At 45.7% G+C, this 12,228-nt stretch overlaps 2 long non-coding RNA genes across 2 annotated transcripts; one reads left to right on the forward strand and one right to left on the reverse strand.

Moving 5' to 3' along the window:
* Positions 1 to 1,460: 1,460 nt before the first annotated feature.
* LOC142905742 (uncharacterized) lies at positions 1,461 to 6,177 on the reverse strand. Its single transcript, XR_012929770.1, has 3 exons — positions 5,423 to 6,177; positions 4,779 to 4,883; positions 1,461 to 1,699 (listed from the first exon to the last, which is right to left on the reverse strand). It is a non-coding gene; the product is annotated as an uncharacterized LOC142905742 (long non-coding RNA).
* On the forward strand, positions 5,832 to 7,972 carry LOC142905743 (uncharacterized). The gene is made up of 3 exons (XR_012929771.1): positions 5,832 to 5,892; positions 7,170 to 7,233; positions 7,895 to 7,972. It is a non-coding gene; the product is annotated as an uncharacterized LOC142905743 (long non-coding RNA).
* Positions 7,973 to 12,228: the final 4,256 nt, after the last annotated feature.

Consider the following 12,228-nt stretch of genomic DNA (forward strand, 5'->3'; position numbering starts at 1 on the left):
GATAAATAGCGGGGTTATTAAAATTTGTGGTGTAGTTATTGTGACAAGAACAGGCGGAAGCAGTTAAGGAGGGGTAGTGATAGGAGTTGGGGTAGTGATAGGAGTTGGGGTAGTGATAGGGGTTGGGGTAGTGATAGAAGTTGGGGTAGTGATAGGGGTAAGGGTGGTGATACGGGTGGTTATAGGAGTTGGGGTTGGGGTAGTGATAGGGGTTGGGGTACGCCTGGTCGTAGCTGGTGCGCCGGAGTAGCAACAGTATGATGGGCTCGGGAGAACTGTAAAAGTTTAACACGAAGGCATTCTCGTGTTAAATATGAACTAAGACTCTCACCCCCGCGTAGACTGCTTCAACTCATACATCGACTCCCATCACTCAGCACGACAACCACGCGCAACCATCACCACACGCACGCGAACTGCCTGAGGATGACAACTGCACGGCATTCACCACCATGATGGGGATTTTTGGGTCGTGCTGGCCAACACCCCCCCTCCTTCCCCCCCGTGTGCCATGCCAGCCTCCATATAGGTGCTGCTCACTAATAGCACTTGTCCCAAGTCTGTAAGGGCTATACGGGGCATCTTTGTGTGTATGTGTGCATCAATATCCCCCAATCTCATCCCGATCGTTCCATCGGTCTCACGTAACCAGACGGGAGCGTCATTTTGGAATGCGATATGATTACGCTGGGTTACCCAGGAATCCCTCACGGAGCTGAGACTCTGGACCATTTCCGTGCCCTTCAGCTTTTTTCTCTGTGCTTCGTCAGTGTCCACATTTCTGATTTGATTCACGTTATGCAGATCTCAAAATGTAAAAAAAAAATTAGTAATTTCTTTTTTCATCTTGCAGGAATCAATTCGTTTCCCAACGATGGGAAGGCAGTACTACAGTTCATCAATATATCAAAAAATATCCGTCAAACCTTTGGCAATTAAAATATTTGTTACACAGCTGCAATAAGCTTTACATGTGTAATTAAACCTCCAATCATTGTAATACGAAGACAAATATCCCCTGTAGAGCCTTAACTGACAGTTGGGGGAGGTGCTGTTCGCAAGCGCCTATGATGGCCCGCACAGCACACGAGATGGGTGGCAAGCACCACGCCCAACCACATTTGTCTCCCCAATGGCGATGTTTACACACTGCACCAGGTACTCATTTGAGGCTGAGTTGACCTAGAGAGAGGCCTAGCATCAGTTTAGATAATCATCACTGCTGTTGGCTGTGAGCGGGTATCTAACTCGGGTCACCGGGTTCATAGATCTGAGTTAACCAATGCACCACCGCTCCCCGATACCTTGTAATAACGCACATTATAACACACCTCAACTGAATTATAAGACGCATCCAATGCAAGTTATACAAATATTCTTACACAACTACAGCCACCATTCACGACTATGTGGCAGTGAGATCACCGCAGTGCTTGTGCCAGGCTACGTGCACGTTGTAGTCACGTGACGTGCCGAAGGCCCACTGACAGGTCATGAAACAGACCAAGATGCTGTGAGTTAACTGACTGAGATGGCAGGCAGATGAACCACCTGTGCTCCCCACTGTGCCAACTCGTTCAGTTTTAGCCACCTGGAGAGCCTCTCGTTGTTGTGAGCGTCACTCCTGCGCCCTCCGCTATCCTTGGACGCTGCATCCAACTGCCCAGTAGTGTCCATCACGAGCTTCTTCCACATGAGCCTGATAACACACACACTCGCTTACAGGAGCACAATAAACACCCATTAATGGAGTTGGCGAAACATCTTACTGTCGGGCCATAGCGCTTGGGAAATTGTTGGCAGTGCTTCTGCCTGCCCTTCCAGCGTGTCTGTGCTTTCCAGCAATTCTGAAACATTCTCTCTACTCTCTGTGAAATTTAAACAAAAGGCATTACACGCAATAAACGTTTCAATTTCATGAATAGTTAAACTACCATTTTAAAGCACAGGGGAAGAAACGTGAGTTATAATTAGAACGATACAGTGGGCACTTTTGCAGAGTGCAAGGGCTGTTTTGGAATACTTGAAATTCATCCCAAGTGAAAATTATATTAATTTGGCAAATAATGAAAATTACACGGGAAGGTAAAGTGCCCCGGTGCATCTGGAAAGCTGGCGAAATCCTCAAAACTAGAGCCCGACATATACATCGGTGGATATTTAGCTTTTTTTTTAAACGTCATTATCGGCATTTTATGCCACCAATGTGCCCCAATGTTCGTTTGTTTCTCAGTCCGCTTGTTTTGGTGAGGGTCGCGGCGGCAGCATGTTTAGTAGGGCGGTCCAGACTCCTTTTCCCTGGTGATAGACTCCAGCACTACATTACTCTACACTACTACACTATACACTAAACAACTATACACGACACTTTTATACACAGACTCTAGCTCTTCCTGGAGAATTTCCAGGCATTCCCAGGCCAGCCGAGCGACATTGTCCCACCAGCTTGTCCTGGGCAGCCCTGGGGTCTTTGCCGAGTGGGACGTGCTGCCCGGAAGAGATCCAAGGAGAGTCTACCGGGACTCCGATGTTTGATACGTTAAAAAATTAATTTAAAAAATTAATTATTTTTCCTGTAAATGAGAGTATGTGATGATCATTTTCTCTTGGCCATTTTTTCTCTAGTTATTTATCTATTCATCTTTTAGTTTTATGATTTGCGAAGTGGTGCTTTTGTTTTTGTATCATCTGCATAAAGGATCGCCTAATTTGATGTTGCAGCGTTGTGGGATGGCAATTGCGTAAAATGAAAATGTTATTTGCTAAAGGATCCGGTAGAGGAAGTTCTAATACAATCGTGAGGTGGAGAAGTTGACGCGTGCACATTCGTTGCTAGCACGTTTGGGATACTAACAATGCTGTAGGAGTGACCCCATCATGACCTCACCAACTCTTCCCCACGACATCAGTCTCTGTACGTAGCCTATTCCATTTCGCAACAGTACTCGAGAACTGAACTCTGATGTCTCAGCACTGCCAGACTCTGCCAAAATAGGTTAAGTTCAATTTGCAAGTACTGTATTGTTTTCCTGTATATTTTTTACGTTGAATCTATGGCAAAAATTGATGTGTATTTGAATGTGTGCATGCTCAGTGCCAGCAGCACTGAGAACCTGGGTTCTAGACCTGGGTCTGGCTGTATCTATTCTAGATTTGAAGCTTTCGTGACTGCAAGGATCCACACTCTTTGGTTCTATTCGGTAAAGTCACGTAGGAAAAAATAAGGTTTGAGGGTGGAAGTCTGGATGGCGTCCGATTCAAATTTCTCCATGAAAACATTGGCTATCACTGATACCAAGGATCTTTGCAAACTCACGGGTTTTTATTAGAGATTTGTTCACGAGGCAATTCAGATCTACAAACACAAGACACAATTTCAAACGAGAAGATGGTTTCAAATTAAGCAACCATTGGAAAGATGTTCTAAATCGAACCAAACATTAAACTAATTTTCAATGGCACAGTGTATTTTTTCAAGTAGTGGTACCCCAAACTTTCGCAGCACATGCGAGTGCATGTGCACCCGCATGTTCACCCTCTCTACACCTTTCATCATGCTAGGTCCGCCAATTAAATGCTATTTTTTATGTTAATTCCTTTCTCAAGGCACCTTAATCCCTCTAACACAGCTTAAAAGTCGTGGTCTGAGCTTGGCTCTGTTTCACTCCAGTGCAGTCTTCGAGACAGTCTGGTCCCCTTCACCTGATGAAGGCCACTTGTGTTGTGGCCGAAACGTCGTGATTTTTGTTGTTTTATTTTATACCTACGTGACTTTACCGAATAGAACAAAAGAGTCTGGCTGTATCTCTCAGGTTCATAATGGCTGAGTCGGAGACACTGAGCCAACACTGCTGAGATCCTGGGTTCAAGCTCTGGGTCTGGGTGTCTCTCTCAGGTTCATAATACCTGGGTCAGAGACACTGAAGCAACACTGCTGAGATCCTGGGTTCAAGCCCTGGGTCTGGCTGTGTCTCTCAGGTTCATAATGTCTGGGTCAGATACACTGAGCCAACACTGCTGAGATCCTGCGTTCAATCCCTGGGTCTGGATGTCTATCTCATGTTCATAATGGCTGGATCAGAGAAACTGAGGCAACACTTCTGAGATCCTAGATTCAAACCCTAGGTGTGGGTATCTCATTCAGGTTCATAATGGCTTGGTCAGAGACACTAAGCCAACACTGCTGAGATCATGGGTTCAAGTCCTGGGTCTGGGTGTCTCTCTCAGGTTCATAATGGCTAGGTCAGACACTAAGCCAACACTGCTGAGATCCTGGCCTCAAGCCCTGGGTCTGGGTGTCTCAGGTTCATAATGGCCAGGTTAGAGGCCATAATGGCCTTTAAGAGGTATGTCTGAGAACAAAGCTGTAGAGCTCAATGGGCTTTACACAAGTTATACACTTACGGCTTGTATAGCAATAGGTTGTTGTATAGCAATAGGTTGTTATCCAACGCAAGGAACGGACAAGATCACAGCTGACGACCTTCATAACAAAACTTACTACTGGTGTTAAACGCTGAGAACAACCTTAATATGGCAGTGGGATGAAGGGGCCTCCAAGAATAAACACCTGGATCGAGACCAACAGCATCGCACCTCGTGGCTCAAACATTCCTCCTCGCAGACACTGGCGGTGCGATCATCAGCCGAGTCAGAACATCGCCAGGAGGCCGTTGCGTCCATCTCCCTCGCCAATGTGAAGTTAAAAACGCGAGCCACAGCAGTGCGACTGTGGCCAATGCAACCCAGACTATGTACAGTGAGTGCAGTGTACTCACTGTAAGTCTGCGCTCCGTCAACGGAGGAACAGCAAAACGACACGAACTCTGTCTGCTGAAGGTCTCCCGTCGCGAGGAGCAGACGTTGACGTCGGCATTTAGTTCCTGAACATATTGCCAGACACAAGAATGGAACGGACTGCGTGAGGCTATTGGTCTAAATGCGTCTCCGTGCAAGTGTAGGGCTGTCCACACAAGTCGATGGGTCTCTAGGCGAGTCTGGGGATATCTCTGTGAGTCTGAGCATCTAAAAAATGATCTGGGTCAGCATGTGGGTCTCTATGAGTCTATGGGTTTCTAAATAGGTACAGTAATTGGTATCAGCGCAGAGACCATCAAATTGCCACACGTGAGAACCCGGATTAATCACGGTTGCGCAGTTTGATTCCCGCATTGGAACCTGGGATCTAAGCGAAGTTAAACACAACACAGGCCTGCAAAGTGAGGGACATTAAGTCGATCAGTTGGGGACTGCGGGTCTCTATGCGAGTCGAGGAGTCTCTACGTAGGTCAAAGAACTTGTGGCCGAGTGAACGCAGTGGGTGAATGAGAAAGGCAATTGAAGGGCCGACTCAGGCACTGCATTGCAAGTCCACTCTGCCAACACGCGTTGTGCGGTGGGTAAAGTGTCGGGACTCTCTCACCTTTACCCAAGGATGTACTTGCCGACGTGGAAGAGTAGGCCAAAAGCAATAAATACACCTCCAGAAGCGCTTCTCCAGAGCTTGCTCTCGTCGTACCCGTCCTCCAGCAGCGGCGAGAGCGAGCACTTGCAGGGCTGCACCTTCACCCTTCTAGTGACGAAGTATTTTGTACACATCCCGTCAGCCACGCGGCCTGAGTCGACCCAGAGCTAGGGGCCCAGGACCGTCACCATTGACGGCCACGACACCCGGAAGAGGAACGTGGGCTGCCATGACGTCACTCACCCACGTGGCCGCGCGGCGCCGGAAGTTGTAAAAGGGGGCGGAGATCAACCGTCTTGACGTCACCGTGACGCAATATCCTACGACATCCGGTCTCGGACCACGTGCCCTCAATGTTCGAGAGACACGTGGAGGAGACGGACGCAGAAGACAGCAGCTGAAGCCACTCCGAGCGAATACTCGAACAGGTGAGAGTGGAAGAGGTGTGGGGAAAGAGCAGCAGAGTGGGAAAGAATCAGAGTGAGACTTGGTTTCACTCGGCAGCTTCATGTGTTAAGGATGTGATTTTGTGTTCATGATGCAAGTCCGTGTTGATGATGTGAGTCCGTTTTGTTGATATGAGTTTGTATTGATGATGTGGGTCTGATGATTTGGGTCCATGTTAATGTGTGTATATAAATAACGGAACAGTTAGACTTCTCCACAAATATGTATGTCGCCTGATGAAACTTGTGGTAATTATGGGCCTTCCATAAATGAGGTCACGCACCTTGGGGAGGGGGGGGGGGGGGTCAGACATTTGTGACGATGTGTAACGAGGCGGGAGGGGGTTTGAGAAATGTGACGCCACATTAAAATGCGAAACTTTTAATATAGGCAACACATTCTACTTAATTAAATAGACTTTTTAATACATGTTTTCTCCTACATCAGTGCACTACAATGACAGTTTAAAGCGATTTGAAGCATGTTTATATATTTTTTGGGGGGGGGGCAGAGCTTTGTGACGTCATATTTGAGGGGGGGGTCTGACTTTTTGTGATGCCGTTTGACGGGGGGGGGGGGGGTCAAAAATCGTCCAAAATCGCATGACGTCATTTATGGACGGCCCCTTAGTGGCTAAACGTCGTGCTCAAATTGTAAATGTTGTGGCTTGGCTCTGCAACGCACCGGTGTTCTGTACTAGTGACGAATTGGCATGTTCTGTTTAAGTGACAACCCTTACTAGTTGTCTGTGTCGGGTGGTGGCGGGTTTTAACGACACATTTATATATTTAACCCAAAAAACCCTCTATTATGGATGATATTAGTCGTGAAAGCCTACGTGTTAAACTGTGTTTGTGTTGATGATGTTGGTCCGTGTTGATGATGTGAGTCCGTGTCGATGATATGGGTTCGTGTTGATGATGGATGTCCGTTTTGACGATGTGGGTTTGTGTTGGAGCTGTGGTTAAATCATGGGATGGGGGAGCATAGAAGTGCAGTACAATGATGGATTTTGCTGCTCTGTCTCACCCCATACTCACCCCTCTCAACCTCTCGTGATAGCTATCCCTGTGGGTCACAAGGTGGCTCAGAACTTGGTCTGCAAGTGGCCATTAGTCTGCCAGTAGAGGGCGATGTGCAATCCCAAATGAATAATTATATAAATGTTCAGGATTTCACGATATAGAGATGTGAATCTTATTGAGAAATGATCGTAGACTGTGTACGACCCTAGACTCGTCTCCCGCTTTCCTCACAGAAACCCAGAAGGTGTGAGACACAAACACTCTACGAAACTTGCTCTGCACGTCGCCAACATGGAGGTACGGCTCCTCAACTCGCGTGGTGATGTATGGGCGAATATGTGATTCACGTGCCTGTGTTCTCTACTCTCTCTCCTCACAAATTCTGCCTGGCTGTGTGTCTACCTGCCTGTGTCTAGGTATCAAACAGTGTCTGACTGAGATCCTGTCTGTGTACCTGAATGTCTATTTTAACCAGAACATCTACAGCATTTTTATCTCTCCACTGCTGAATGAAGGCCTCCCCAAGCCGATGACACCTCTAAATATCCTGTGATATAATATTCCGTTGAGCTCCTGCTAGCTGAGATGATTTTATCGCTCCTTCTCCAGTTGGACGATCTCTCGGAAGTGCTCCATTACTTGGCTGTCACTGTTATTTTCCTTGACCATTGGTCAACATCGCTTATTGCCACAATGTGTCCTTTTTATTAAGAGTTTGACTGTTGTCATTCACCTGCGTATATTCTCTATTCCATGTGTTCCTCTTCCAAAAACAATGTGCATATTAATACATTGGGATTACACCCAGTAACATTACGCACTGCTAAAAAAACATGCCAGGACCCTCCTGAATTTGGAAGCGAAGATTTCAGAAATGCTGGCTCAGTGCTCAATAACTGCACTTGCTCCAACAGTTTGTTAAACGCTATATTGTGGACATTTGTTTTTGTGTGTGTAGTCAAGCCAATCGAGAAAGATACAGAGGAAAGACGTGAGATGGAGTGCACTCTCAGACTCACAAGACGGAGCCACCATCCAGTGCAAAACCCCGCATGGTAATAACAATTATGGGGAACATCATATCAGCCATGTTGCATTGGTGATGTCACATCGGCCATGCTACATCGTGGAGTGCGGATGTGACGGCGGCAATGTTTCATGGAAGATGTCCTGGTTGCCATATTCTAGAGGTGACTTTAAGTGAGCCATATGGCATGGGTGACATCGTGCTGGTTTTCTTGTACGGGTGATGTCAAGTTGTCCATTTTCTACATGGAGGACATTGCGTCAGCCATGTTGGTTGGGGGATGTGAAGGTAGCCATATTGCATGGGTGCTTAATTTTGCTTTCAGCTGATTGGCAGCTGATTGGCCTGTGTAGTGGAAGTGTTGCTGTAATACCTAGCAACCGTGCTTATGAAAGTGAGAGTTACCATTTAAATACAACTCACATATTTACGTAAGTCTGTTTTCTCCTTCGTTGTCAACCAGACTTATGACAAAATGATTAATTTATTTCCTATGTTCCAATGTGCTTTCACACGGCATCTAAAGTTTGGACAGCAAGGTGTTACAGTGGTAACACAGCAAGAAGGCGTGGGTTTGATTCCTGACTCGGATGTCACTGCATGTTGAGTTTATGTTCTCGACCTGTTCCGCACGAGATTCCTTCAGGGACTCCAGTTTCCTCACGTAAAAAAACAAACTGTTACAGTCATTGGCCAAACTTTAAAGACTTAACAATTACCAGCAGCTATTCAGTTCTGATTACACCATCAGCCCCTATTGTAATAACTCGGCAAGAACAAGGCTGTCCGTGGAAAACCTACTTCCGTTCCTCCCTTAAATAAAAGCCATCTCTTCTCCCTTGCCCATCCTACTGCTACTCTCTGACTCTGTCCCTCAGCTGCGATCAAGCCTACCTCAACCCATATCACTACCTCGACCCCTATCATCACTTCTATCACTACCTCTACTGCTGCTCCCTAACCCCCGACCCTCATTCAAGACCAGGCCTACCCTCACCCCTCCTTAACCTCTCATGCCTGTTCTGCTGTCACCATACCTACACCACCACTTTTAATAACCCTGCTTTGTCTCAACTATTATCATCTTATGCACAATGTTGTAATTGGTGTAATGCACATTGGAATAAGGCGCGATATGAATCTAAGATAAGAAACAAGCATAGTAATAATAATGTATTAATTATTGTTTTTGTTGCCATTTCTGCAGAAATTTTGCAGCTCTACGGCAGCTACCTGAAAGAAAGTGAGCGAACAGAGCTCTTAGCCATGCAGGAGATATGGTACTTTGGGCTCCAAAATCAAGCTCGGGGCTTCTACAATAATGGTTACGATGATGAAGACGACAATTATATTCCGGTAAGGCACTCCGCAAAATACCCGCCTTGGAGGCGATGCCATGGCTCGGTGGTAGTGGGCTTGCTGCTCGTTGCAAAAGTCTGTGGAATAAATACGGCAGGCCACCCTGGTTATTACTTCGGGTGTCATCATCATCATAAACATCGTCATCACATTCAGCATAATCAACTGCACACGGTATCATTATCGCGTTATCAGGTACACCATCATCAACGACAATGTCCTCACACCACGGTGTTGTCACACACTCGTTGTAACTGGTATTGGCCAAATATATCAATGCTGAAAAATTACCTGCATATATGCAGTTGGTATTTGATGTCAATGTATTTACTCTAGAAATACACTTTGATTCTGATAGCAACATTGCCATTAAATTTTCAGGACGGTTCTGACAATTTATTGCAGTATTTAGCGAGGTTGCTGTGTGTAAAACCAATTGATCAATTTGCAGGTACGTTTTCAGCATGGTTGGTCATCACCGGTTACATTGTGAGTGTTTATTACCAATGGGCAGATTTCAAAGAACCAGCATGTAAGCCATGCAGAACAAGGGGAAAGCATACAAACTCTACACACTCACAATTTTCTAAAGAGGGGTAGAAAATAACTCCACGCAAAAAGAGACTGAGCTGCACATTTAACCCAGGCCCTTCGTGCTGTGTGCCAAAAGTGTGTTGAAAATGGTTATCTAGCATGGCAAATGAGCACATCAAGTCTTGTCTTCACCCTTCACTAGAATTGACAAAGCTCGGCTACTTCAGTAACTCGTGCTCCTTGTCACTGCATGGATTAAGTCTCTCTATGCATTGTCTAACGAGCACTGATTGAATGAGCCTCAATTGAATCGGCACTTAACCACTGTGTGATTGTTGCGCAGGTTAAACACGAGCACCTCAACTTTCGGTATGAGGTGCTGAAGATCATTGGGATGGGCGGTCAAGGCATAGTGATCAAGTGTCTTGACCACAAGACAAACACCCTGGTGGCGGTGAAAATCCTGAGCATTCCACTGAGGTAAGACTCCACACTGGCCCATGCCATAATCAGGCTGATGTTATTAACGTGACTAAAAGGGAAGGCAGGGTGGCACAGTGGTAACATTTGTGCCGCACAGCATGAATGGCCCGAGTGCCTTTCTGAGTTTATATCTCCATGTTTCGCATCGGTTTACTCCAGATTTTCCAGTTTCCTCTCGAAGATAAAAAAAACCCATACAATTTAAGCAGGCTTACCTAAACATCCCAATGCTGAAAATTACAACCAAATTTAAAGTAACATAGGCCCCTACCCTGAAACTACTGCAGGCTGTGTCTGTGAATCATAGCACCTCTCTTTGCGATAGCCTTGAATTTTGAGAGCCATATTCATAGTCGCGACCCAATCTTTTATCATGAATATTAATTGGCGGATTCATCTTAACATACAAAGGATCTCAGAGCTTGGGAAATTGTAAGCGCCAGCTTACTGCTTGGCTGCCTTCCCACTTGTATGTGGATGCTTACGCATCTGAATAGGTCTCTGTCTTTGAGAGTGTACATGGTATATAAGTCTACATTATTATCAATAATATTTAATTGTGGACTATGTATTTGCAGCGCCAATGATGACAATCTCCAGAGGAGGGAGATACACATTGGGATCCAAGTTCAGGCGGGGGACACCGACGACTGCAACATCATCAAGATGTTAGATTGGTTTCAGTTCAGAAAACACTACACCATCGTCTTGGAGCTGTTGAGGTACGTACCACGTGTCAGGTAGCATCGTTGCGTTGACGTGCTCTTGCGACAATGTGTCGTTTTAAGACTAAACTGGGACACATGTCGAGCTGGAAGCCATTTTCGTTTCTCTGCTAGCCCTGCTCACTTTTACATAGCCATATCCTCTCAATCAGTTGGTAAAATAAAACGTGTATCGTTTCTAATAAATACCCAACGTGACTGTCCTTGGCTAATCACCCCAATGGCTGAATTTTACCGACACGTTACTAAATTGGGATAATGCATAGCAGCAACATCGCCCCCTCTACTGTCAAAACTTGGCAGGACCCTCCTGAAAAAGAGGCGTGAGGATGTCCTGTTTAAAGCATAATAATCTATTGTTATTATATGAATCAGAACATCACCGAATGGCACCGACTTTGTATTGTTGCCTCTTTCACAGCGGAACCCTGGATGACCTGATTCGTCGCCAGAATGCCGAGCCCCTTCAGATGGAGGAGGTGAAAATATTTACAAAGGGGATCCTCAAGTGCCTGTCTCACCTCCACGCGAAGAAAATTATTCACGGTGACCTCAAGCCTGTGAGTGGACACAGTGTTTGGCGGAACCTCACTGTAAACCTGGAGAAAGCCCCAGCCACATTGATCAAAGGGTTTTAATGTATTAGCTATGTTCATCTGTCTGGGATGGGCGGTGGGGGAGTCATGGTAACTCTGATAAAGATGATCGAATGTGAAGCAGACTTTGGCCAAAGTTGTGTGTTGCTATTACTGACTTGGCTGAGAAAGAAACAATTGGCGGACACACACCAGGAGAAGAAATAACTTCAGTAATTCTCTGATTTATGTCTTCCCCTTTTACATTGATTGGATATTCGTCATTACACCTTTTTGGAACGCATCCCCGAAGGAACCTGGGGTATTACTCAATTTGCAAATATACAAATTAATTTTAGAATCAGAAGTTTATTTTCCAAATTAAGCCCATTGAGCTATTAAGCTCCTTTTTAGGGCGACTCATCAGCCTCCATCCTACTAAATACATTATTTCCAAGACAAACGCGTGATGGAAAGTGTTACCCAATCCAAGCGTGTACATGATTTTCCCCAACTTGTTAACATGGACGAGCAGCTTTTAGCTACTTTAGGGTCTCTTTTTACAAGCAATAATCGACTTACATCGCAT

The sequence above is a fragment of the Petromyzon marinus genome, chromosome 58 (assembly GCF_048934315.1).
Source record: "Petromyzon marinus isolate PM22_M1 ecotype Great Lakes invasive population chromosome 58, UKy_Petmar_22M1.pri1.0, whole genome shotgun sequence".
In the NCBI taxonomy this organism is placed as follows: Eukaryota; Metazoa; Chordata; class Hyperoartia; order Petromyzontiformes; family Petromyzontidae; genus Petromyzon; species Petromyzon marinus.